This window comes from Bos javanicus, chromosome 18 (assembly GCF_032452875.1).
Source record: "Bos javanicus breed banteng chromosome 18, ARS-OSU_banteng_1.0, whole genome shotgun sequence".
Classification (NCBI taxonomy): domain Eukaryota; kingdom Metazoa; phylum Chordata; class Mammalia; order Artiodactyla; family Bovidae; genus Bos; species Bos javanicus.
This window is the reverse complement of record NC_083885.1, coordinates 50,716,090-50,743,908: the sequence shown is the minus strand read 5'-3', so window position 1 is coordinate 50,743,908 and position 27,819 is coordinate 50,716,090. Positions and strand designations below refer to the sequence as shown.

The 27,819-nt window shown below is 46.5% G+C and overlaps 1 long non-coding RNA gene across 1 annotated transcript; it reads right to left on the bottom strand.

Moving 5' to 3' along the window:
• Positions 1-773: 773 nt before the first annotated feature.
• LOC133230654 (uncharacterized) lies at positions 774-27,572 on the bottom strand. Its single transcript, XR_009730932.1, has 3 exons — positions 24,166-27,572; positions 2,286-2,451; positions 774-1,276 (listed from the first exon to the last, which is right to left on the bottom strand). It is a non-coding gene; the product is annotated as an uncharacterized LOC133230654 (long non-coding RNA).
• Between the last annotated feature and the right edge of the window lie 247 nt (positions 27,573-27,819).

Below are 27,819 nucleotides of genomic sequence, written 5' to 3'. Positions count from 1 at the left end.
TGTCCATGGACTTTTCCAGGCAAGAATACTGGGATTGGGTTGCCATTTCCTTCTGCAGGCGATCTCCCCTACCCAGGGATCGATCCCGTGTCTCCTGTGTGTCCTGCATTGGCAGGCGGATTCCTGAACATTAGTGCCACCTGAGAAGCCCTAAGAAAGCTTCAAGGATGGAGTGTACAACAAGGGAATATAGGCAATATGTTGTAAGAGCTGTAAATGGACAGTGCCTTTCAAAATTGTCAATGAAATAACTTACTTTTAGAATTTAAAACAAAAGAAGTGAGTTGAGCCTGGGTGTGGAGTAAAGGCTTCCTGGACTCGAGCCCAGGGGAAGTGAGGGAGGTCAATGGTGAGAGGTCTTCGGGTGGGGTCTAGAGTGTGGGACAGAGCACAGGCTTTCCAAGCTCCAGCTGGGACCAGGCTGAGAAGGACAGGATTTTTGTCAGAGTGGGTCTGGATGGGGTCTCCAGCATCTGGAGAAGCTCTGTAGGAAGGCGAATGCCCACCTTGGAAGTCGAAGTCGTGCTTCAACCAAGTTTGAGAGATGCTGAGATGTGTGAGTAGGTGAACCAAACTGAGACCAGAGTGGAGGCAAAACAGATCCAGGGTCCAGGGAAGGGATGCATGAGGACAGAAGCGTCTAGAACACAGGGAGCGGGGAGGGAGGAAAGGGAGGAGGTTGTTGACCTAGGAGTGTGCAGAGCCCGAAGGGTATGTTACCCACCAGGGTTCTTGGAATCCTAAGTCAATAGACATTGATAAGAGGCCAGACAGGAAATTCAGACAAGGTTTTATTGGGGCTCTGGGTGCATCAGGAAGGGAGTCAAACATGTGACAAGTTGCCTTGTTTGCTCCTGGGGGGTGAGGGGGTGTCGGGGCGCGTGTGGGAAATGTGGTCCATTAAGTGGGATGAGGGCAGGCTGGGTCCAGCATTGGGCAGGAGGGATGAATGCCAGATCTGCCCAGCCCCTTGGTGGTGCTGTGTACAGGCATCACGTCCAGCACCCTCTTTAATTTTCCACCTCCAAAGGGGTGATTGGAGTTTTGATCATTTTTCTTTTTTTATCTCGTGCATCATTTGCCCCAGCTGTTCATGTATGTAGAACTATCTTTAGTCCCTTGTCATCTCCTTGTTGTCTGTGGCTCAAGATGTGTGTCCACGTGGAAGCACTGCAGCCCAGGTCACAGCATGTCTGAAATCCAGAACCTGGAGAGCGGGGAGGGGCAGAGAATCGAGGATGGGGCAGGCCTAGGAGTGTGCAGATCCCAGAAGAATCTAGAAAAGCCAGGGATGGGGGATGAGTTTAAGGGGCAGGGGGTGAAGAGAGGGGCACTGCCCTGAGGGATGGGAGGGGAAAGTCAGAGTGTGGAATAACTCTGATGGGGGAGGGACGGGGCTGCATTCCTAGTTTACCTCCTTGAGGCAAATAGAGGCCTCGGGTGCATCCGGCACCGTTGGAACCGCCAGCCTCCTGGGCCCCGCCTTGGGAACCACGGAGCTTCTTGGAGTGCATACCGTCGTGGTCCACACGCTTCCCCTCCGGGTCGGTCCTTACACTCCGGGGACTCCTCCGTGGCACAGAGCTTCTCCTTCCCTCTGTTCTGACCCTATTCTGTCCCTAGAAGACTGGCGCCCGGGCCCTGTGCCCCCGACTCCTCTCGGGGCCGCCCGGGTTCCTCTGGCCCCTCCACTGAGATCAGGAGCCCGTCTGCGAGGGTGCCGCCCCTGCTAACCACAGGACGCCTCCTCAGGGCTCCCCTCTGGAATGTCCCTTTTGGCATCTCGCAGCCTTCCACCCCGGCTGGAACTCAGGTCCCTCAGCCCTCCTGCCCCCAGGACCCTGTTCTTCCAATTGCTCCTGGCTTCCCTCCAGATCTCCTTGCCAAAATTGGGCCTCTGTGTACTGGGGCCAGATTTCATCTGAGAGAGAGATTTAAGTGAAATGGAAAAACTAGCTTTACTGCTTAGCCACACACGGGGGACCAAGCACGCAAATTGCCCTCAAGACTGTGTCCTGGGACTTCCCTGGGGGTCCAGTGGTTTAGAGTCCACCTTGAAATGCAGTGGACGTGGGTTTGACCTCTGGTGGGGAATCTAAGATCTCCCAGCCCAGAAGCAGGCGAGCCCTCACCCCACAGCTGGTGAGTCTCTGCGCTAAAAGCAAGATCCCACCAGAGGTAGGGACTATCTCACATCTCAGCTAAATAAATAGATAAGTAAAGAAAATATTAAAATAAATGAAAGGCATTTATTTCTGGTCCTGGAGGGGTTTGAGGAGTCTTACATTGTTCAAGGAGCAGAGCCTGATCAACTCGAGGACGCTCTTCTGTTGGGTCCGTGATGAGGTCTCGGGGAGCAGCACAATCACCCTTGTGGTTCCAGCCGGTCTCAGGTCTTCCTGCTTGTGGGCGGCATCGTTCACTTCTTCCATCTGGCAGAGGTTTCAGATTCTGTAAAAGGGGTCAAAGGTCCTGGCTTAGAATATTATCGATAGCCCGTGAGGACTAACAGTTCATGAGTTTGTTTAATAGCTACAATATTATTATTTTGACTTCTTTGACTGTTTCCTTTCTTTCTGCATTTTCTTACTTCTATGATGAAATACATTCTTGACTAAAGTTGTTTTTCCTGGATCAAAGGCAGGTGTACATGTGTGGGGATCTACGAAGGCCTCATAAGTTCCTTCTTGGCTACAATTCCAAGGGGAGTCAACCTATCTGATTTGAGGAAAGGACACAAGAGCTGGAAATAATCTCAAGTATCAAGCTTTGTTAGCATCAACAGTTTGTGTTAAGGAAACATTATTTCTCTCTTTGATCACCTTGTCATCAGTTCAGTTCAGTCGCTCAGTCGTGTCCGACTCTTTGCGACCCCATGAATCGCAGCACACCAGGCCTCCCTGTCTATCACCAACTCCCGGAGTTCACTCAGACCCACGTCCATCGAGTCAGTGATGCCATCCAGCCATCTCATCCTCTGTCGTCCCCTTCTCTACCTGCCCCCAAACCCTCCCAGCATCAGAGTCTTTTCCAATGAGTCAACTCTTCGCATGAGGTGGCCAAAGTACTGGAGTTTCAGTTTTAGCATCATTCCTTCCAAAGAAATCCCAGGGCTGATCTCCTTCAGAATGGACTGGTTGGATCTCCTTGCAGTCCAAGGGACTCTCAAGAGTCTTCTCCAACACCACAGTTCAAAAGCATCAATTCTTCGGCGCTCAGCCTTCTTCACAGTCCAACTCTCACATCCATACATGACCACTGGAAAAACCATAGCCTTGACTAGACAGACCTTTGTTGGCAAAGTAATGTCTCTGCTTTTCAAAATGCTATCTAGGTTGGATATAACTTTCCTTCAAAGGAGTAAGCGTCTTTTAATTTCATGGCTGCATTCACCACCTGCCATGATTTTGGAGCCCCCAAAAATAAAGTCTGACACTGTTTCCACTGTTTCCCCATCTATTTCCCATGAAGTGGTGGGACCAGATGCCATGATCTTCATTTTCTAAATGTTGAGCTTTAAGCCAACTTTTCCACTTTCACTTTCATCAAGAGGTTTTTTAGTTTTTCTTTACTTTCTGCCATAAGGGTGGTGTCATCTGCATATCTCAGGTTATTGATATTTCTCCCAGCAATCTTGATTCCAGCTTGTGTTTCTTCCACTCCAGCGTTTCTCATGATGTACTCTGTATATAAGCTATATAAGCAGGTGACAATATACAGCCTTGACGTACTCCTTTTCCTATTTGGAACCAGTCTGTTGTTCCATGTCTAGTTCTAACTGTTGCTTCCTGACCTGCATACAGATTTCTGAAGAGGAAGGTCAGGTGGTCTGGTATTCCCATCTCTTTCAGAATTTCCCACAGTTTATTGTGAGCCACACAGTTAAAGGCTTTGGCATAGTCAATAAAGCAGAAATAGATGTTTTTCTGAAACTCTCTTGCTTTTTCCTTGATCCAGAGGATGTTAGCAATTTGATCTCTGGTTTCTCTGTCTTTTCTAAAACCAGCTTGAACATCAGGAAGTTCACGGTTCACATACTGCTGAAGCCTGGCTTGGAGAATTTTGAGCATTACTTTACTAGCATGTGAGATGAGTGCAATTGTGCGATAGTGTGAGCATTCTTTGGCATTGCCTTTCTTTGGGATTGGAATGAAAATGGACCTTTTCCAGTCCCGTGGCCATTGCTGAGTTATTCAAATTTGCTGGCATATTGAGTGCAGCACTTTCACAGCATCATCTTTCAGGATTTGAAATAGCTCAAGTGGAATTCCATCACCTCCACTAGCTTTGTTTGTAGTGATGCTTTGTAAGGCCCACTTGACTTCACATTCCAGGATGTCTGGCTCTAGGTCAGTGATCACACCATCTTGATTATCTGGGTCATGAAGATCTTTTTTGTATGGTTTTTCTCTGTATTCTTGCAACCTCTTCTTGATATCTTCTGCTTCTATTAGGTCCATACCATTTCTGTGCTTTATCAAGACCATCTTTGCAGGAAATGTTCCCTTGGTATCTCTAATTTTCTCGAAGAGATCTCTACTCTTTCCCATTCTGTTGTTTTCCTCTATTTCTTTGCATTGATCACTGAAGAAGGCTTTCTTATCTCTTCTTGCTATTCTTTGGAACTCTGCATTCAGATGCTTATATCTTTCCTTTTCTCCTTTGATTTTCACTTCTCTTCTTTTAACAGCTATTTGTAAGGCCTCCCCAGACAGCCATTTTGCCTTTTTGCATTTTTTTTTCCCATAGGGATGGTCTTGATCGCTGTCTCCTGTACAATGTCATGAACCTCCTTCCATAGTTCATCAGGCACTCTATCTATCAGATCTAGGCCCTTAAATCTATTTCTCACTTCCACTGTATAATCATAAGGGATTTGACTTAGGTCATAGCTCAATGGTCTAGTGGTTTTCCCTACTTTCTTCAATTTAAGTCTGAATTTGGTAATAAGGAGTTCATGATCTGAGCCACAGTCAGCTCCTGGTCTTGTTTTTGTTGACTGTATAGAGCTTCTCCATCTTTGGCTGCAAAGAATATAATCAATCTGATTTTGGTGTTGACCATCTGGTGATGTCCATGTATAGAGTCTTCTCTTGTGTTGTTGGAAGAGGGTGTTTGCTATGGCCAGTGCATTTTCTTGGCAAAACTCTACTAGTCTTTGCCCTGCTTCATTCTGTATTCCAAGGCCAAATTTGCCTGTTACTTCAGGTGTTCCTTGACTTCTTACTTTTGCATTCCAGTCCCCTGTAATGAAAAGGACATCTTTTTTGGGTGTTAGTTCTAAAAGGTCTTGTAGGTCTTCATAGAACTGTTCAACTTCAGCTTCTTCAGCATTACTGGTTGGGGCACAGACTTGGATTACTGTGATATTGAATGGTTTGCCTTGGAAACAAACAGAGATCATTCTGTCTTTTTGAGATTGCATCCAAGTACTGCATTTCGGACTCTTTTGTTGACCATGATGGCCACTCCATTCCTTCTGAGGGATTCCTGCCCACAGTAGTAGATATAATGGTCATCTGAGTTAAATTCACCCATTCCAGTCCATTTTAGTTGGCTGATTCCTAGAATGTCGACATTCACTCTTGCCATCTCTTGTTTGACCACTTCCAGTTTGCCTTGATTCATGGACCTGACATTCCAGGTTCCTATGCAATATTGCTCTTTACAGCATCAGACCTTGCTTCTATCACCAGTCACATCCACAGCTGGGTATTCTTTTTGCTTTGGCTCCATCCCTTCATTCTTTCTGGAGTTATTTCTCCACTCATCTCCAGTAGCATATTGGGCACCTACTGACCTGAGGAGTTCCTCTTTCAGTATCCTATCATTTTGCCTTTTCATACTGTTTCTGTGGTTCTCAAGGCAAGAATACCGAAGTAGTTTGCCATTCCCTTCTCCAAGAGACCACATTCTGTCAGGTCTCTCCACCATGACCTGCCCATCTTGGCTTGCCCCATGGGTATGGCTTAGTTTTCATTGAGTTAGACAAGGCTGTGGTCCTAGTGTGATTAGATTGACTAGTTTTCTGTGAGTATGGTTTCAGTGTGTCTGCCTTCTGATGCCCTCTTGCAACACCTACCATCTTACTTGGGTTTCTCTTACCTTGGGTGTGGGGTATCTTTTCACGGCTGCTCCAGCAAAACGCAGCCATTGCTCCTTACCTTGGACAAGGGGTATCTCCTCACTGCCTCCCTTCCTGACCTTCAACATGGGATAGCTCGTCTAGGCCCTCCTGTGCCCGCACAGCCACCGCTCCCTGGACGTGGGGTGGGCGGCTGCAACCGCGCACTAAAGCGCGGCTGAGAGGAGCTACCCCCCATCCGAGGTCAGGGGCAGCAGCCGAGAGTGCCAGGCTGTGATGGCACAGGAACGGCGGAGAGGAGCTACCCCGCATCCAAGGTCAGGGTGGCAGCCGAGAGGAGCTACCCAAGTCCGAGGTCAGGGGCGAATGCTGAGAGAAGCTACCCCGCTTCCAAGGTCAGGGGCAGCGCCGAGAGTGCCAGGGTGCGATGGCACAGGAACGGCCGAGAGGAGCTACCCCACGTCCGAGGTCAGGGGAGTCAGCTGAGAGGAGCTACCCCGCGTCTGAGGTCAGGGCGGCAGCTGAGAGGAGCTACCCAAGTCCGAGGTCAGGGGAGCTACCCCGCGTCTGAGGTCAGGGGCGGCGGTCCGGAGGAGCAACCCCATGCCCCCACGCCCGAGGCCAGGGGCAGCAGCCGAGAGGACCAACCCTACCTTGTCATAGCCCCTGGGCAAACATTTGAAAACTATGAAAGCATATTACAATGAGGATAATGATTAATGATTTGTGATATTTTTCAAAAGAGTCCTCCTATTTTAGAGGGCAACAAGCAAGATGAGTTTTTGAGTGTTTCCATCTGATAAATATGTGGTGTCCCAGTTGTCCTTCCTGTGAAGCTAGAGCTTGAATTGTCTCGTTCACAATTAGTGTTGCAACTAGAGAAAGCCCACACTAGCAATGAAGAGCCTGTGTGTTATATCAAAGACCCAGCCTCCAAGAATGTAAATCATAAAAACATATGTACAAAAAAGAGTCTGAGACTGAATTCCAGAAAACACGGAACCAACACCATTCTAACCTCAGGAAATCCAGGCCCAAATCCTGCCATTTGATTTTGCTTGCAGAATTCTCTCTTCTAAAGGGCCCCAAAATACGAAGATTATTGCAAATGTCAGGAGACAGTCATTTTTATTTACCTCATAAGGCTGCTCAGAGTTAAGCATCTCTAACTTCTGGAGAAACCAAGCGAGAGAAAAGTAACATATTTCCATTTTACACACAGAGGGCATTTATTCAATTGCTGTCAATCATTAGTAGCTTGAGGGGAAGGGCTGGGCTTTATCTTGAAAGCCAACAGATCAATAATATTTCAGAGCAAAAAAAAAAAAAAAAACCCATAAACTTTAAAACTATATTTACAAGTTGACTCAGTATTTCATCTTTTGTTAAATACTTTTATGATACCAGCAGGGTTTTGTAATTGGGATTTTAAAATATCTTATCCAGTTAGTTGCCTGGTATAATGTGAAATTGATCAGACATCAGTGCTTGTCAAAATGGTCTCTCCTATGAATCTTCTTGGAGATGAAACCTTTTGCAAAACCATCAGAGTACAATAACTATGTGTGACTGACTTAAAGACTGAAAGACATGGTGACACAACTGAGCACAATGTAATGGGTTAAGAAACTTGGTTACAATAACCAGAATTATGACTTGGTAGCAGAACTTGGTATGCCCTGGTATGTCCTAATTATGACATTGGGACCTACCAGGTTTGTAAGAATTCCATAATTTTTCTTTTTTAGCAAATCTCTATTAGTAATATCCATCCCAGTATAACCTGAGAAGGCTTCTCATTCACTTGATAATGCTTCCCATGGTGTTTAACATACCAGTGATTCTAGTTAATCTAATATTTCCCTCAGAGATGCCTCACAGTTCCTCTGGAACACTCAGAGTTAGCTAGAGAAAGAGACTTATCATCTGTTCTCCAAGGCAGCTCATATTCCAGGAAATTTTGTCTGTTAACAGAGAGAGAAAACCAAATTCCAAAACTGTTGCAGCTTATTAGTAATAATAAAAGTCATTTACTCCATTAACTTATATTTAATCTTAATCAATCCTGAAATGTACACAATTCTTGCTAAAGTCACATCATGAGAAATGCTGGTCTGGAAGAAGCAGAAGCTGGAATCAAGATTGCCGGGAGAAATATCAATAACCTCAGTTATGCAGATGACACCACCCTTATGGCAGAAAGCAAAGAAAAACTAAAGAGCCTCTTGATGAAAGTGAAAGAGGAGAGTGAAAAAGTTGGGTTAAAACTCAACATTCAGAAAACTAAGATCATGGCATCAGGTCCCATGACTTCATGGGAAATAGATGGGGAAACAGTGGAAACAGTGTCAGAATTTATTTTTGGGGGGCTCCAAAATGACTGCAGATGGTGACTGCAGCCATGAAATTAAAAGACGCTTCCTCCTTGGAAGGAAAGTTATGACCAACCTAGACAGCCTATTAAAAAGCAGAGACATTGTGTTACCAACAAAGATCCATCTAGTCAAGGCTATGGTTTTTCCAGTGGTCATGTACGGATGCGAGAGTTGGACTGTGAAGAAAGCTGAGTGCTGAAGAATTGATGCTTTTGAACTGTGGTGTTGGAGAAGACTCTTGAGAGTCCCTTGGACTGCAAGGAGATCCAACCAGTCCATCCTAAAGGAGACCAGTCCTGGGTTTTCATTGGTGGGACTGATTCTGAGGCTGAAATTCCCATTTATTTTTAGTAGATGTTAAATCATATCACATTAGCAAAATCCCTTAAAACTGAAAATCAAGAAATAGGCAATTTAATTTTTTTATCAACAGTATATTTTAAAACGTATAAGACATGCATATCTTAGGGCACAATTTTTCTTTTGTCATACGAGATATGTACTTAATAAATTCAAAAATATTTAGTGTTTTTTCATAAAAGGAAAAGATAAGTAAACATAGACTTGTTCAGAACTCAGTGTTTCACTGTTTTATCTAAAATTGATTTACATTTTCAATGAATTCTCATCATTGAATTTAACAAAACTCTAATGGTTTAAATTCCTGTGCGTCCAAAAAACAAAGAATAATTCAAAGGCTTCTTTTTCTTTCCTCCTTCCACCCGTCTCCCGGCTCGGTTTCAATTCTTCTAAATAAGCCAAGGCTGAAACGCAGGCAATGTGGGCTGTGTTTGTATTAATACTTAGGGACATGGTGAGGCTTAACATCAACTTTTCTCCTAAGAATATCTTTGTTCTCTCAGGGTGAGTGTTCTAGAAAACTCAAGTGTGTTATCAAGACACTCTCTCTAACTGCACATGCAAAAAGAACCAGTTCTGAAATTTCAAAAGAGTTTCATCTCAACCATTTTCTCCAAAGTCTAAAGAATATTGTGACTACATAGTGTTAAACTATTTTGTCCTTATTGATAGGTTTAAACGTGTAGGTTAACCAGTCATCCAAAATGTGTCCTAGGAGGTTATCAGAGGAAATCAAAGGAGCATTTCCCATTTTTGATCAGATACCCATGAGCCAAATACAAACCAGACCTCATTAGCTGATGGAAACCTTAACGAGGGGAAGGACACTAGAAAGCATAAAACTCAGAGTAGGTGTTTCCAGTTCCTGCCAAGCCCATGACCTGAGTCCTTAGACCTCACAGGTGGGATTTCCAACATGAAAACTAATCAGACAGGCACTCAATGTTTCCCAGATGGAAACAAATGTTCCTCAGATGGACATGTTGAAGGAGCCTCGGATACATGTCGGGGGACTCACCCAGATGCTGGTCAAGATGTCTCAATGTCCCAGACGTTATCTTTCTCCTTCCTCAAAATAATTCCTTGGGGCAGCAAAATTCAAGCTGGTGTGGGCTGGAGGAAGACAGGAACACCCTTGAGGCGAAGGTGGCCTCCCCACCCTCTAGGGCGGCCCTCCTCTTCCCTCCTCTACCGCCTTGGTGTCCCCACTGCCCGCTTGGTGGACCAAGTATGGCTGGGGTTCAGCCTTCTTGAGCTGAGTCCTCCGAGAGCAGGCCTCTGAAGGAATCTTCCCAGCATTCCAACCTTCTGGAAAGAGGCTGCGTGGAGGAAAAATCTAGAGAGTGTGATGGAGCCAGGGGACACCCAGGGGGACACCCCTAAGCCAACCCCACACGGGACTCCAAATTTGTTACCCAAATTCAGCCTCTGCACACCAAGGCAGAGTGAAATTTGTAAGAAGAAGTATGGGTAAGGTAGAAAGAAAGAGCTTTACTGCTTTGCTAGAAAATTGGCCCATATTGGCGTTGTGCCCCCAAGACCATGAGTGCCAACCTGGAGTGGGTATGTGGAGTCTTTAGTGTTTATGGAGCCATGGCTGGTGTTGAGGCAGTGGGGAGGCCGCAGCATCAACCTTCTTGTTCCAGCCAGTCTGGGGTCTACCTGCTGTGGACAGCAGTTCACTTGTTCAGCCTGGCGGGGCTTTTGGTAACTGCAAAATAGCTGACACATATGGCACAGATATTATCAAGAGACCTTGAGGAAGAAAAGTCCTTGACTTTGTTCGAAGGCTCCAGTATTATTATTTTGTCTTGTTTGACATTTTCCCCTTCAGGGCTCTAATGAAATTTATTCTTTGTTTTTCCCCATCCTCGGCAGAAGGCATGAGGGATCTTTGTTCCCCGACCTGGATCCTACCTTCAGCCCATGAATTTGACTGGTGGAGTCTTAGCCACCAGACCACCAGGGAAGCCCCTAAATGAATTTCTTGGTGAAAGATTTTCTACAGACAAAAGGCTGGTGGAGGACTTGACTGGGGGTTTCTTCTGGGAAAGCCTCAGTGGGTCCTGCTTGGTTACAGTCTGGCCCTTCCCTGGTCTGCCCCTGCCTGGCCTCTAAGCCCTGCAGGAGAAGGAAGTCGGCACAGAAACAGGCAGGAGGCCACATGGGAGTTCAGATGCCATATTTCCTTAGGGTGAAGTCTATATGTTGTCAGGGTGGCTGAGTGGTAAAGAATATGTCTGCAATGCAGGACATGCTGGGGACTTGAGTCTGGTCTCTGGACGCGTAAGATCCCCTGGAGTAGGAAATGGCACGCCACTACAGCATTTTTGCCTGGGAAACCCCTTGGACATTGGAGCCTGTGGCACCACAGTCCAAAGGGTCACAAAGAACCACCGAACAGGCACACAGGTAGGAAGGTAACATTTGTGCATTGCTGGTAACAGCAAAAATTCCATTTCTATATTTTATCCTGGTTCCTGCAGTGGAGGAACCAATACAGGAAGGCAAGCTGGTAATCTTTGTCTCCTGAACACTGTTACCATCATGTCAGTGATGTCTCTCCAGGTTCAAATCAGTCTTGTTGGTTAGGCAGGCAGAGTTGGGATGTGTAAATCATAAGCGGACTGAAATCTTGGTCATAAACATCCCACACTGATAAGTCCTCTAACACAATAATGCATTTTCTTAAGACTTCACAAGAGCTGCTCCTCCCTTCTGCTCTGACCCTATTTAGTCCCTTGAAGACTGGCGTCTGGGTCCTATGCGCCCCCAGCTCCTCTCAAGACCACCAGGGCCCCTCTGCTCACATTAGGAACTGGCCTCTGAGCTCCTGGGTCTGTGCCACAGCACTACCCCTGCTCCCCACACTGAGCCCCTCAGGGCTCCCCTCCAGAATGTGCCCTCTGAAAACCTCCCCAAGCCCTTGACCCCAGGGGGGCTCAGATCCCTTGGCCCTCGCTCCTCCAGATCTGGCCCTTCCCCCTGCCCTGTGCCTGGCCTGAGCCTCAACCCAGCAGGGGAAGGAGGTCAGCACACAACCAGGCAGGAGACTGATCTCGGCCTGCAGTGACTCGAAGCAGGGTTTCAGCCCTGGCCAGAGACTGAGGTTGGGCTGTGGAAGGGAGAGCACTGGATCCTAACCACTAGACCACCAGGGTGAATGGCCAGTGACAAACCCTGACTCATTATCTATGTAGAGGTGAATCCCCACCTAGAGATGGAAATTGGTGAAGCAATCAGAGTCTTTATTAGGAGGGAAAGATAGACACACCAGAGGGCTCAAAGAGAGTAGGGGAGTCGGGCCTCATGGTAGTTAGGGTCACTTTTAAGGGGCATTTTTTCTGGATTTCCTTTAGCCAATCATCTTGCTTTTCCTGGCTCTGAGTCCCTTTTTGGTACACCTCAGGGTCCCCCTGGGCTTGTCAGGTGGCTCAGTGGTAAAGAACCCACCTGCCAATTCAAGAGACATGGGCTCGATCCCTGGCTTGGAAAGATCTCCTGGTGGAGATAAGGGCAACCCACTCCAGGTTCTTGCCTAGCAAATCTCATGGAGCCTGGTGCGTTACAATCCATGGGGTCACAAAAGATTCAGACACAACTTGGTTACACAACAGCACTCAGATTCAGTCTAGCCATTGAAATGAAGAAGAGTTACTTGTAACAAGAAAGATACATGTAGGGCTTCCCTGGTGTTCCAGTGGTTAAGAGTCCACCTGCCAATGCAGGGGACATGGGTTCCATCCCTGGTCCAGGAGGATTTCACGGGCCTTGGGGCATTTAAGCCCGTGCTCCACAACTACTGAAGCCTGCCTGCCTAGAGCCCACGCTCCACAAGAAGAGAAGCCACCACAACAAGAAGCGTGCGTCCCCCAAACAGAGAGGAGCCTCCACTCGCAGCAGAGAGAGAGCCCCCACACAGCAACAAAGACCTAGTGCACCAGAAAAATAAAATAAAACCGCAAAAACATATCGCAATAACAGGAAATGACGTGAGGAATGTTCATTTGTGGTTAGACCACTCGGGTGAGAATCTGGGCTGCAGATGGAGTAAACACACCTGCTGGAGAAGTTTTCACACTGTCAGGCATGGTGGTCCTGTTGAAGAAACCGAAAACAGTACAGAGCACGAGTGTGATCTGCCTTGTAAATCCTTCCTGGGCCCTCCTTTCCTAGGAAGATTTCTGAGCTGATCCACTCCAGCACCACAGACAGCTCCCACTTCTGCCCTGCCTTTTCCCAGGTGGTTCATCAGGAGCTCAGCAAGCAGAGGAGGGCTGTCGACGGCCTGGACAATATGATAGGCAGGATGGGAAAGATTAGACCAAGACTAGGCGAGGCTTCAACATGGACCCCAGGTGGGCATAATGTGGGCAGGGATTGGAGACAGAGACTAGGAAGCTGTAGGTGAGAAAGGGGACGCTGACGACATGGGAAAGGACACCAGCCTCATCAGAGACAAGCCCTTTCTCCCCAGAATCTACCTAGAGGGAATCAGCCACAGCTCTGAATAGCAGGGAGCCTCATGAGCACAGAGGTCACCTGGAACCTCCTGGATTCTAGGTTCTATGTGCCCAGATTTAAATGAGCCCAATGTCAGTGCGTGCAGCCCTGCTCTTCAGAGACTATTCATCTTCCCCAAGGCTGAGTCATTTAGACATACTTTAAATTCACTGGCTCCGATGATAGAGAATCTGCCTGAAATGCAATCCCTGGGTCAGGGAGAAGGTCATGGCAACCCACTCCAGTATTCTTGCCTGGAGAATTCCATGGACAGAGGACGCTGGGGGGCTACAGTCCATGGGGTGGGCAAAGAGTTGGACACAACTGAAGCAACTCTCACTGCACTAAATGCATTCTGAAAGTTGTAGGGGTTGTAACTTCAGGGCACTCGAACCTGGAGAGAATAGCTGTCATCAGCGTTGATTGCAAGCTTGGCCCCCGCCACATCCAGTCACTCATTCTTGACCAGTAAGAGCCCCTGAGGTTTGCTTTGCCTCATGCTTTTACAAATAAAAGCCCAGAAGTCAGAGCCACATCATATCCAGGTGTGATCCTGTCTTAATGAATAGTATATATGAGGAGTTTTGAGTGTCCAAGTGTTTGCAGAAATACTTTGGATAAAAAGACATCTGGGGATTCCCTAGTGGACTAAGTGGTTAAAAATCTGCTGGCAATGCAGGTAACTACATATGAAAAATTAAAGTGTTAGTTGCTCATGTGTGTCCGACTCTGTGCAACTTCACGGACTGTAGCCCTGTCCATGGAATTCTCCAGGGAAGAACACTGGAGTGGGTGGCCATTCCCTTCTCCAGGGATCTGCCCAACCCAGGGATGGAACCCCATCTACTGAATTGCAGGCAGGTTATTTACCATCTGAGCCACCAGGGAAGCCCATCTACATATAAAATAGAAGAATATAATGTTTCACTTTAACTGATGCCTGGCCTAAATTTCCAGTCATACTAGCCATTGTTTTAAAATATCCCTTATGGGCAGAGACACTTTAACATATATTAAAATTAAACCAGTTTTCTTGTGATTGTGAATTGGTTTCATAAAACAGCATCCAAGGGACCACTCCCCCACTCCCTAGTTAAAACAGTTAATGTGCTTCAAAGTAAATAAAAACATAGTCTTCAAAGATGAAAATGGTAAAACCCTAATTACTCAAGGGGTGATTATCCCCATTTCTCCATTTGACACACGAACCTTGCCTGGCCTAAGATTTGGGGGAAATTTTAGGGCATTCCATACTGGATGACTACTAATAATAGTGCGGCTTCATTGATTAGAGCCCCCAGACCCAACATCCAATATTGTCAAAACCACTAATTCTGTTCAATCAACAACTGGCACATATTTTGTTTTGTTCAGTGCCTGTGTCAACAGTCTCTCATCTAAGATAGCCTGCACTCCCAAAGGGACACAATTCCCCCATTTCAGGCTTCACACAGGTACCGCAAGGGCTCAGCATCTCAACTGCACACCCTCTGGGCAGACAATGTTTTAGCGGCATCCCCCTTTCTCCAGGAGCACAGGTATTGAAACAGGAGCAGAATCCTATGGTCCTTGTGGCCCCATGCCTCGACATGTGCCTGCCTTTTTTCTACCTGAGGAAAAATTTAGTCAAAGAATGACTGCAATCAAAGAAGTGAGAGATGGGAAAGCAAAGGAAGAGTCAAAGGAGATTAAAATTAACGTAGTGATTAAGCATAGTCAAGGATATTTAGCTGTTTCTGAAGGGCTATAGATAATATTCCGAGCAATATCCAGAGAGCCACGTTACAGATAGAGAAGCAACAAGTTGAGATGTTAATTACATGATGGTCAGACTGAACACAGGCTGTAAGCGGCCACTGTTTTCCTTGCGAATGGAATTTATGTTGAAAAACTGTTACATGTTGGGAGGGACAGTCAATGTACAAAGAACTCAATACAAAGTAGATAGTTTTAACCTTGTTTAGTCAGGCAACAAGTCTTAAGTAATGTTCTTTTCCTGTATTTTCTTTAGAAAATATAGCAGCTGACTGTGCTGTTTCAGCATACAGCAGCCCCCTCGCACTTCTGTCTGGAAAAGCTCTTGCCCCACTGGTTGCCAGGAAGGGTTTGGGTGGGGGAGCGGTCAGTCGGCCTTTGGACAGGTGTCCAGCATCCTCCCCCCCCGGCCCGCTGGCGCCTGAAATAAAGCAAACTTTCCTTCTTTCCGCCAACCTGGCCGGTCTGCTTGTTTGAGAGCGGAGCAGCCGCACCCACCACACTTCTTCCGACAGCAGTGTGAGGTTTCAGGATGACATCCGCCTTCAAGGAGATGCAGTGGAAGCACGTTTCATGTGCGAAGGACACAGACGTCTCACACCTTCTGGTCCTTTCCTGGGGTTCTGAAGCAACACAGTGCTCATGTACACATCTCCCTTCCACATCAGAGTCAACAGACAGTCCCGTCAGCGCCCTCAGAGACGCCTGCACTCAAGGAGCTTCGGGAACGGTGTCTCCCGCCATCTGGAGTCCCTGCACGGCTTCTGATGGCCACAACGTGCCCAAGGATTCGGGTGCAATGACACTACCCCTAGCAAGCTTTCTCAGCCCTCTCGAGACACGAGTGCCTCCAGATTTGATTCTCACACACACGTAGCCCATGTGCCCACCGTCCCGGTCCCCGGCTTCTCAGAGACCACCTCCAGAGCTCCAAACACACTCGGCTTATTCAAAAAGGGATATGCAGCAGCTGGCTTGGCCCCACACCTCTGCCCGCTTCCTGCAGAACTTTTTTCCCCAAACCACCAGATCTCAGCTCAGGCTTCGACACGCCCCCTCAAACTTCCACAGCGCTTTAAAACCTGCGGCTTTCCCTGGGTCCCTGCACCCTGCGCGGGCCCTCTCCTCACTAGGAGAGCAGTGAACGACTTTCAGCTGCTGTCTGTAGTGACCCTGGCCTCTCTGCGGAGACGCTCAGGCACCCCTGTCAATTAAGTCCCAGCCACCGCCTGACCGAAAGCAAGGCGATATTCATTATGTTTGGCGGGAGAGCCAGAACGATTTCCTTTATACGAGACCTCCTCCTGCGCTTCCTAAGGCACCTTGTGTGGATTTATCTCGAGGGGAAGATGATGCTCTTTCTGCCAAATGAATCACCCTACCAAGACGTGTTAAAGGAATTCATTGAACTGATTTGTCTGCGTGCAGTGAAACCTAGTTTGCACTTTTGGACAGGAAAGACTGCTGGTGCTACGAGAAACTGGTTTCTCGTTTCCGTTGCACCCAAGATGTCGTACTGCTTTAAGAAAGAACGTGATGAAGCAATGCGGGCAAATCCGGTTTAAACGGCATTTGGCACGACTTGGCAACGATTTGCTGAAGGATGCTTGACATCCTTGTCTCGTCTCAAGGACGACGATCAGCTGAACTATGAACGAGAATTGAAAGGATTTGAAAACGGCATGACTCCTGCACCTGTTTTGTTTGTGTGTTTCCCCCATAGCTTCCCAATCCAGTTTATGCTGACAAACTTAGTCACACGTTAGGAGGGACAACCCCTGTGCAAAAGTACTCAGTAGCAAGTAGATAGTTTTAACCTTGTTTAGTCAGGCAACAAGTCTTAAGCAATGTTCTTTTCCTGTATTTTCCTTCGAAAATATAGCAGCTGACTGTGCTGTTTCAGCATAGAGCAGCCCCCTCGCACTTCTGTCTGGAAAAGCTCTTGCCCCACTGGTTGCCAGGAAGGGTTTGGGTGGGGGAGCGGTCAGTCGGCCTTTGGACAGGTGTCCAGCATCCTCCCCCCCCGGCCCGCTGGCGCCTGAAATAAAGCAAACTTTCCTTCTTTCCGCCAACCTGGCCGGTCTGCTTGTTTGAGAGCGGAGCAGCCGCACCCACCACACTTCTTCCGACAGCAGTGTGAGGTTTCAGGATGACATCCGCCTTCAAGGAGATGCAGTGGAAGCACGTTTCATGTGCGAAGGACACAGACGTCTCACACCTTCTGGTCCTTTCCTGGGGTTCTGAAGCAACACAGTGCTCACGTACACATCTCCCTTCCACATCAGAGTCAACAGACAGTCCCGTCAGCGCCCTCAGAGACGCCTGCACTCAAGGAGCTTCGGGAACGGTGTCTCCCGCCATCTGGAGTCCCTGCACGGCTTCTGATGGCCACAACGTGCCCAAGGATTCGGGTGCAATGACACTACCCCTAGCAAGCTTTCTCAGCCCTCTCGAGACACGAGTGCCTCCAGATTTGATTCTCACACACACGTAGCCCATGTGCCCACCGTCCCGGTCCCCGGCTTCTCAGAGACCACCTCCAGAGCTCCAAACACACTCGGCTTATTCAAAAAGGGATATGCAGCAGCTGGCTTGGCCCCACACCTCTGCCCGCTTCCTGCAGAACTTTTTTCCCCAAACCACCAGATCTCAGCTCAGGCTTCGACACGCCCCCTCAAACTTCCACAGCGCTTTAAAACCTGCGGCTTTCCCTGGGTCCCTGCACCCTGCGCGGGCCCTCTCCTCACTAGGAGAGCAGTGAACGACTTTCAGCTGCTGTCTGTAGTGACCCTGGCCTCTCTGCGGAGACGCTCAGGCACCCCTGTCAATTAAGTCCCAGCCACCGCCTGACCGAAAGCAAGGCGATATTCATTATGTTTGGCGGGAGAGCCAGAACGATTTCCTTTATACGAGACCTCCTCCTGCGCTTCCTAAGGCACCTTGTGTGGATTTATCTCGAGGGGAAGATGATGCTCTTTCTGCCAAATGAATCACCCTACCAAGACGTGTTAAAGGAATTCATTGAACTGATTTGTCTGCGTGCAGTGAAACCTAGTTTGCACTTTTGGACAGGAAAGACTGCTGGTGCTACGAGAAACTGGTTTCTCGTTTCCGTTGCACCCAAGATGTCGTACTGCTTTAAGAAAGAACGTGATGAAGCAATGCGGGCAAATCCGGTTTAAACGGCATTTGGCACGACTTGGCAACGATTTGCTGAAGGATGCTTGACGTCCTTGTCGCGTCTCAAGGACGACGATCAGCTGAACTATGAACGAGAATTGAAAGGATTTGAAAACGGCATGACTCCTACACCTGTTTTGTTTGTGTGTGTTTCCCCCTATAACTTTCCAACCCAGTTTATGTTGACAAATTTAGTTACATGTTAGGAGGGACAGTCCCCATACAAAAATACTCAATACGAAGTTCATATTTTTACCCCAAATCTTTACCCTGTAATCTTTTCCAGTATTTTTTCAGAAAATACTCCCTTTGTAAATTCAAATTTGTCCGTTTTGAGTCTTCTGACTCAGCATTTTGAACACTTCCATTTCTTGTGTTGATAGCGCTTTGCAGGTTCTGCTGTCTCTTGTTTTTGCCTCTCAAATTCTTGTTTCTTCGCCGCACATGGAGCTTGCTCATATTCTTCGTGTGCCTTTTGGTTTGATGTTTTCTTTTGCTTTGGAATGTTTCATAGAGTATATTCTCGTGCTGCAGTGCCCTTCTGGCAGAAGCCGTTCAGTGCTACAATGTCCTTCAGACAAAGCCTGGTCAGGCGTACCTTGGTCTTCTGGCAAAGACTGCTCACCTTGTTCTAACCAGGATTGGTCAGCTTTTCTCAGCTGCTTGCTGAGTCTTTCCTCTCCAGCTAAACAGAGATGGTTCCAGTGACCAGGGTGTTAGGGCAAGCGCACTGATTGTAACCACCCACCCTGGCCAGGCACTATAGTAACCATTTGCAGGCGTTGTTTTATGACAGGACCTTCTGGCAAGGAACACGGAACTACTAAGCCTCCACTTATTAGAAGAAGAAGTTTGGGAGAGATCCCAAGGAGACTCCACATGTCCGACCACATCCCAGAATCCTTCTCTCTGGCATCCATCTGGCCTGAAGTAGGTGTGCACCACCAGGAAGGACTCTGAGTCAGAATGTTTGGCTAAAGACAACCCGGAAACTAATCCCATCACCATAACACCCATGACCACAAGCCATGTGACAGAGCTGTTCTCCTGCGTTCCATTACCCTATGGCTCTCCACCCGGGTGCTCTTTCCCAAGAAAATCTCTTGCTTTGTCAGCACATGTGTCTCCTCCAACAATTCATTTCTAAGTGTTAGACAAGGGCCCAGGTTTGGGCCCTGGAAGGGGTCTCTGCTCCTGCAACAAGGGTACCAATCTGTGCACTGGGATTCACCTGAGCTCATCTCACATGCTAGTAAAGTAATGCTCAAGATTCTCCAAGCCAGGCTTCAGCAATACGTGAACCATGAACTTCCAGATGTTCGAGCTGATTTTCGAAAAGGCAGAGGGACCAGAGATCAAATTGCCAACATCCTCTGGATCAAGGAAAAAGCAAGAGAGTTCCAGAAAAACATCTATTTCTGCTTTATTGACTATGCAAAAGCCTCTGACTGTGTGGATCACAATAAACTGTGGAAAATTCTGAAAGAGATGGGAATACCAGACCACCTGATCTGCCTCTTGAGAAATCTGTATGCAGGTCAGGAAGCAACAGTTAGAACTGGACATGGAACAACAGACTGGATCCAAATAGGAAAAGGAGTACATCAAGGCTGTATATTGTCACCCTGCTTATTTAACTTCTATGCAGAGTACATCATGAGAAACGCTGGACTGGAAGAAACACAAGCTGAAATCAAGATTGCCAAGAGAAATATCAATAATCTCAGATATGCAGATGACACCACCCTTATGGCAGAAAGTGAAGAGGAACTCAAAAGCCTCTTGAAGAAAGTGAAAGTGGAGAGTGAAAAAGTTGGCTTAAAGCTCAACATTCAGAAAACGAAGATCATGGCATCCAGTCCCATCACTTCATGGGAAATAGATGGGGAAACAGTGGAAACAGTGTCAGACTTTATCTTTTTGGGCTCCAAAATGACTGCAGATGGTGACTGCAGCCATGAAATTAAAAGACGCTTGCTCCTTGGAAGTAAAGTTATGACCAACCTAGATAGCATATTCAAATCAGAGGCATTGCTTTGTCAACTAAAGTCCGTCTAGTCAAGGCTATGGTTTTTCCAGTGGTCATGTACGGATGTGAGAGTTGGACTGTGAAGAAGACTGAGCGCCAAAGAATTGATGCTTTTGAACTGTGGTGTTGGAGAAGACTCTTGAGAATCCCTTGGACTGCACGGAGATCCAACCAGCCCATTCTGAAGGAGATCAGCCCTGGGATTTCTTTGGAAGGAATGATGCTAAAGCTGAAACTCCAGTACTTTGGCCACCTCATGCGAAGAGTTGACTCATTGGAAAAGACTCTGATGCTGGGAGGGATTGGGGGCAGGAGGAGAAGGGGACGACAGAGGATGAGATGGCTGGATGGCATCACTGATTTGATGGTCGTGAGTCTAAGTGAACTCTGCGAGATGGTGATGGACAGGGAGGCCTGGCGTGCTGCGATTCATGGGGTCACAGAGTCAGACACGACTGACAAACTGAACTGAACTGAGCTGAACTGAGCCTTATTTTCCCTCCAGAGCAATATCTTGGAAGTTTGCTGACTCTTTAGTTTTCTTTGAAATGGGAAGCCTCATCCCTCGCGAATGCTCCCCATGAGGGCTACAGATGGTTATTACATTGCTATGTACTCTGCTTTACATTCTTATTTCTGAATCCCGCCGATGAGACTCCTTCTTCTTGCATCCCAAAACACCCTGTCCATGCCCCTCTCCCCCGACCCATGGTGCCCTCCATCTACAACTTAAAAAAAAAAATTGGAACTTGATACCTGAGTAAAATAAAGATATAAGTAAATGCAGTGCAGTGGATGGTGTGTTTCTTTGGTGTGGTTTGCCTGATGTCCAGCCCAGGGTCTTTCCCATGGACCCTAGAGTGGGAGTGGGTCTCCAGCAGGAGAAAGTGCAAGGGTGGGGGTAGGAGTCGACAGGAGCCCTCTGTCGGGGGTGGAGGCCAGGGTGCTGGGGTGCAGATGTGGTTCAGAGAAACGGGAAGGGGAGTGGAGGTCCACAGGCTCAAATTGTGGACTTGAGACCAGACAGGTTTTGAGAAAATCCTGCCTCAGTAGCCGAATATGCAGAGAAGCTGCGGTGGCACTGGATGGTTTGAGAAGGCAATTTCTGACGTCAAATCACATCCCAATCAGGATGTATACCAATGGAGCCCAGAGGAGAAATTGGAGCCTAGAAGATAAAGTGCACGCATGAAAAGGGTGCATAGAAACCTTCCAATGGCTTCCTGATGTGAACGTTTTGTCCATGGGACAAAAAGACCCAGATCTGGCCTTTCTTAACATATTGTTATGGCTTTCTGAATATTATAATATTATATTAATATTATATTAGTATAATATAATGATATTATAGTAATTAAATGTCAATATAAATTATAATTTATATAATCTATATTTTACATTTTTACATGAATTTTAAAATTTATATATAATATAAATTTTATTTTTATTACAATTGAATTAATATATTATTAATGATAATAATTAAGATATATTCTATTACTATAATATATTATGTGAATATATATTATATTTAATGTTTTAATTATATTATATATTATAGTAAATATTATTTTATATAATATATCAATTATATATAAAATTGTATAAATGATAAGGTAGAATAACAGATGATTCTAAAGAATGTATTATATATAATATATAATATTTGATATAATGACATTATATATAATTATATATTTTAGTAATGTTAAAAATTATATATAATATGTTATATATAATATTTAGCAATATATAATATATGTTACATAATGTATAATAAGAATATATACAATATATAATATGTATTATAAATGTACATTGTACATTATATGTAAAGCATATAATTTATCTATAATATTATCTATTTATGTATTATGTTAATATCAATATGTTGTATATAATAATATATACTCTATAACAATATCTTATATAATCTTTTACTATATATTATTATGCTATATATTATATCATTGTATATGTAATATTTTATTTATATATTTATTATTATAGATTTTGAGCATATATTAAAACTTATTGCATTTTTAAATGCCTTAAAACTAAAACCAAGAAACAAGCAATTGATTTTCTTTAACAACATTAAATTTTATAATCTATAAGACATAAAAATTTATGGCTAATTTTTCTTTATGTAGTGCAATATATGTACTTAGTAAACTGAAATATATTTAGTGTTTTTTTCATAAAAGGCAAAGGTAAGTAAACATAGACTTGTTCACAAGTCAATGTTTCAGTATTTTATCTAAAACTGATTTAACTCTTCAATGAATTCTCATCATGGAACTTAATTTAACAAAACTCTAATGGTTTAAATTCCCGAGAATCCAAAAAGACAAAAGATAATTCTTTTAAGGAGCTTACCTAAAGGCTTTTCTACCATTTATCTCAGTTATTTATGACAATATATCACTATGGGTCAACTTTTGTGCTGACAAATTTTGCAACAGCTGTGACCTACTGACTAGCAGTAGAACCAGGTACAAGGAAAGTCGGTGCTGAGGCTAAATGTTGGTGTCTCGTGCCTCTAGTAATCAGACACAATTAAACAAGCAAAACTGACATCAGTACCAGACAGAGACTTAATATTGAACATTTCTCAGATTTTGTGAGTCTTAGAAATTTGTAAGCACTTATTTTTCTTTAAGTCAATGGAATAGAGCTCATTTAGAAGTTAATCTCAGGAATATTTTCTAAAGATAAAGACACTCACTGAGACACACACACGAGCAGAGACCTGTTTCATCATTTTACATTTCATGAATCAGGCACTGCATTTAAGCTTGTCGGTTTATGAAAAAGAGAGAGAATAACAAATGTACACACTTGAGGTCAAAGGCATCTTTTTCTTCCCTCCTTCCACCCCCTCCCCTGGCTCAATTTCAATCCTTCTAAGTAAGCCAAGGCTGAAACGCAGGCAATGTGGGCTGTGTTTGTATGAATACTTCAGGGAAATGTTTTTTTTTAATTTATTTATTTTAATTAGAGGCTAATTACAATATTGTATTCGTTTTGCCATACATGAACATGAATCCGCCATGGGTGTACACGTGTTCCCAATCTGAACCCCCCTCCCACCTCCGACCCCATACCATCCCTCTGGGGCATCCCAGTGCACCAGCCCCAAGCATCCTGTATCCTGCATCAAACCTGGACTGGCGATTCATTCCTTTTATGATATTATACATGTTTCAATGCCATTCTCCCAAATCGTTCCCCCCTTGAGGGACATGTTGAGGCTTAACATCAACTTTTCTCCTAAGAATATCTGTATTCTCAAAGCGCGAGTGTTCTAGAAAACCAAAGTGTGTCATCAAGCCATCTCTCTCCAACTGCACATGCAAAAAGACCAGTTCTGAAATTTCAAAAGAGTTTCATCTCAACCATATTCTCCGAAGTCTAAAGAATATTGTGACTACATAGTGTTAAACTATTTTGTCCTTGTTAATAGGTTTAAACGTGTAGGTTGACTGCTGCTGCTTCTGCTACTAAGTCGCTTCAGTCGTGTCCAACTCTGTGCGACCCCATAGATGGCAGCCCACCAGGCTCCGCCGTCCCTGGGATTCTCCTGGCAAGAACACTGGAGTGGGTTGCCATTTCTTTCTCCAATGCATGAAAGTGAAAAGTGAAAGTTAAGTCACTAAGTCATGTCTGAATCTTCGTGACTGCATGGACTGCAGCCTACCAGACTCCTCCGTCCATTGGATTTTCCAGGCAACAGACAAACACTGGATTTTCCAACAACCAGACAATCCATTGGATTTTCCAACAACCAGACAAACACTCACTGTTCCCCAGATGGAAACAAATGTTCCTCAGATGGACATGTTGAAGGAGCCTCAGATACATGGCGGGGGACTCACCCAGGCGCTGGCCAAGATGTCTCAATGTCCAAGACGCTGTCCTTCTCCTTCCTCAAAATAATTCCTTGGAGCAGCAAAATTCAAGCTGGTATGGGCTGGAAGAAGACAGGAACATCCTTGAGGTGAAGGTGGCCTCCCCACCCTCTAGGGTGGCCCTTCCTCTTCCCTCCTCCACCGCCTTGGTGTCCCCACTGCCTGCTTGGTGGACCGAGTATGACTGGGGCTCAGCCTTCTTGACACGGGTCCTCAGAATTCAGGCCTCTGAAGGAATCTTCCCAGCATTCCAACCTTCTGGAAAGAGGCTGCGTGGAGGAAAAATCTAGAGAGTGTGATGGGGCCAGGGTACACCCAGGGGGTCACCCCTAAGCCAACCCCACACGGGACTCCAAATTTGTTACCCAAATTCAGCCTCTGCACACCAAGGCAGAGTGAAGTCTATAAGAAAGAAGTTTGGGTGAAGTAGAAAGAAAGAGCTTTACTGCTTTGCTAGGAAAAATGGGCCACATTGGCCTAGTGCCCCCAAGACCGTGAGTGCCAGCCTGGAGCGGGTATGTGGAGTCTTTAGTGTTTATGGAGCCATGGCTGGTGTTGAGGCAGTGGGGAGGCCGCAGCATCAACCTTCTTGTTCCAGCCAGTCTGGGGTCTACCTGCTGTGGGCAGCAGTTCACTTGTTCAGCCTGGTGGGGGTTTCGGTAACTGCAAAATAGCTCACACATAAGGCACAGAATATTACCAAGAGACCTTGAGGAAGAAAAGTCCTCGACTTTGTTTGATGGCTTCAGTATTATTTTGTCTTGTTTGACATTTTCCCCTTCAGGATCCTCTCACTGCTTTGATGAAATTTATTCTTTGTTTTTCCCCATCCTTCCAGAAGGCATGAGGGATCTTTGTTCCCCGACCTGGATCCTACCTTCAGCCCATGAATTTGACTGGTGGAGTCTTAGCCACCAGACCACCAGGGAAGCCCCTAAATGGATGATTTGGTGAAAGATTTTCTACAGACAAAAGGCTGGTGGAGGACTTGACTAGGGGTTTCTTCTGGGAAAGCCTCAGTGGGTCCTGCTTGGTTACAATCTAGCCCTTCCCTGGTCTGCCCCTGCCTGGTGTCTCAGCCCTCCAGGAGAAGGAAGTCAGCACAGAAACAGGCAGGAGGCCACATGAGAGTTCAGATGCTCTTTATTTCTTTAGGGTGAAGTGTACACGTTGTCAGGGTGGCTGAGGGGTAAAGAATATGCCTGCAATGCAGGACATGGCAGGGGCTTGAGTCTGGTCTCTGGATGCATAAGATCCCCTGGAGTAGGAAATGGCATGCCACTACAGTATTTTTGCCTGGGAAACCCCATGGACAATGGAGCCTTGGGGGCCACAGTCCAAAGGGTCACAAAGAACCACTGAACAGGCACACAGGTAGGAAAGTAACATTTGTGCTGGTAACATTTGCTGGTAACAGCAAAAATTCAGTTTCTGTATTTTGTCCTGGTTCCTGCAGTGGAGGAACCAGTACAGGAAGGCAAGCTGGTAATCTTGTCTCCTGAACACTGTTACCATCATGTCAGTGATGTCTCTCCAGGTTCAAATCAGTCTTGTTGGTTAGGCAGGCAGAGTTGGGATGTGTAAATCATAAGCGGACTGAAATCTTGGTCATAAACATCCCACACTGATAAGTCCTCTAACACAGTAATGCATTTTCTTAAGACTTCACAAGAGCTGCTCCTCCCCTCTACTGTGACCCTATTTAGTCCCTTGAAGACTGGCGTCTGGGTCCTATGCGCCCCCAGCTCCTCTCAAGACCACCAGGGCCCCTCTGCTCACATTAGGAACAGGCCTCTGAGCTCCTGGGTCTGTGCCACAGCGCTACCCCTGCTCCCCACACTGAGCCCCTCAGGGCTCCCCTCCAGAATGTGCCCTCTGAAAACCTCCCCAAGCCCTTGACCCCAGGGGGGCTCAGATCCCTTGGCCCTCGCTCCTCCAGATCTGGCCCTTCCCCTGCCCTGTGCCTGGCCAGAGCCTCAACCCAGCAGGAGAAGGAGGTCAGCACACAACCAGGCAGGAGACTGATCTCAGCCTGCAGTGACTTGAAGCAGGGTTTCAGCCCTGGCCAGAGACTGAGGTCGGGCTGTGGGAGGGAGAGCACTGAATCCTAAGCGATAGACCACCAGGGTGAATGGCTGTTGACAAACCCTGACTCATTATCTATGTAGAGGTGAATCCCCACCTAGAGATGGAAAATGGTGAAGCAAGCAAGTGTTTATTAGGAGGGAAAGGGTGCTTGTGGATAGACTCGCCAGAGGGCTCAGAGAGAGTGGGGAAGTCAGGCCTCATGGTAGTTAGAATCACTTTTATGGGGCATTTCTTCTGGATTTCCTTTAGCCAATCATCTTGCTTTTCCTGGCTCTGAGTCCCTTTTTGGTACACCTCAGGGTCCCCCTGGGCTTGTCAGGTGGCTCAGTGGTAAAGAACCCACCTGCCAATTCAAGAGACATGGGCTCGATCCCTGGCTTGGAAAGATCTCCTGGTGGAGATAAGGGCAACCCACTCCAGGTTCTTGCCTAGCAAATCTCATGGAGCCTGGTGCGTTACAATCCATGGGGTCACAAAAGATTCAGACACAACTTGGTTACACAACAGCACTCAGATTCAGTCTAGCCATTGAAATGAAGAAGAGTTACTTGTAACAAGAAAGATACATGTAGGGCTTCCCTGGTGTTCCAGTGGTTAAGAGTCCACCTGCCAATGCAGGGGACATGGGTTCCATCCCTGGTCCAGGAGGATTTCACGGGCCTTGGGGCATTTAAGCCCGTGCTCCACAACTACTGAAGCCTGCCTGCCTAGAGCCCACGCTCCACAAGAAGAGAAGCCACCACAACAAGAAGCGTGTGTCCCCCAAACAGAGAGTAGCCTCCACTCGCAGCAGAGAGAGAGCCCCCACACAGCAACAAAGACCTAGTGCACCAGAAAAATAAAACAAAACCGCAAAAACATATCGCAATAACAGGAAATGACGTGAGGAATGTTCATTTGTGGTTAGACCACTCGGGTGAGAATCTGGGCTGCACATGGAGTAAACACACCTGCTGGAGAAGTTTTCACACTTTCAGGCATGGTGGTCCTGTTGAAGCAACCGAAAACACTACAGAGCACAAGTGTGATCTGCCTTGTAAATCCTTCCTGGGCCCTCCTTTCCTAGGAAGATTTCTGAGCTGATCCACTCCAGCACCACAGACAGCTCCCACTTCTGCCCTGCCTTTTCCCAGGTGGTTCATCAGGAGCTCAGCAAGCAGAGGAGGGCTGTCGACGGCCTAGACAATATGATAGGCGGAATGGGAAAGACTAGACCGAGACTAGGCAAGGCTTCAACATGGGCCCCAGGTGGGCATACTGTGGGCAGGGATTGGAGACAGAGACTAGGAAGCTGTAGGTGAGAAAGGGGACGCTGACGACATGAGTGCGGGTGGCTGCGAGCGGCGCACTTAGCACGACCTGCGCACTTAGCACAGCTGAGAGGAGCTACCCCACGTCCGAGGTCAGGGTCAGAAGCCGGGAGGACCCCATGCCCGAGGGGCGGCGGCCAAGAGGAGTTACCCCACGTCCAAGGTCAGGGGCAGCGGCCGGGGGGAGCTACCCCACACCCGAGGCCAAGGGTGGCAGCTGGGT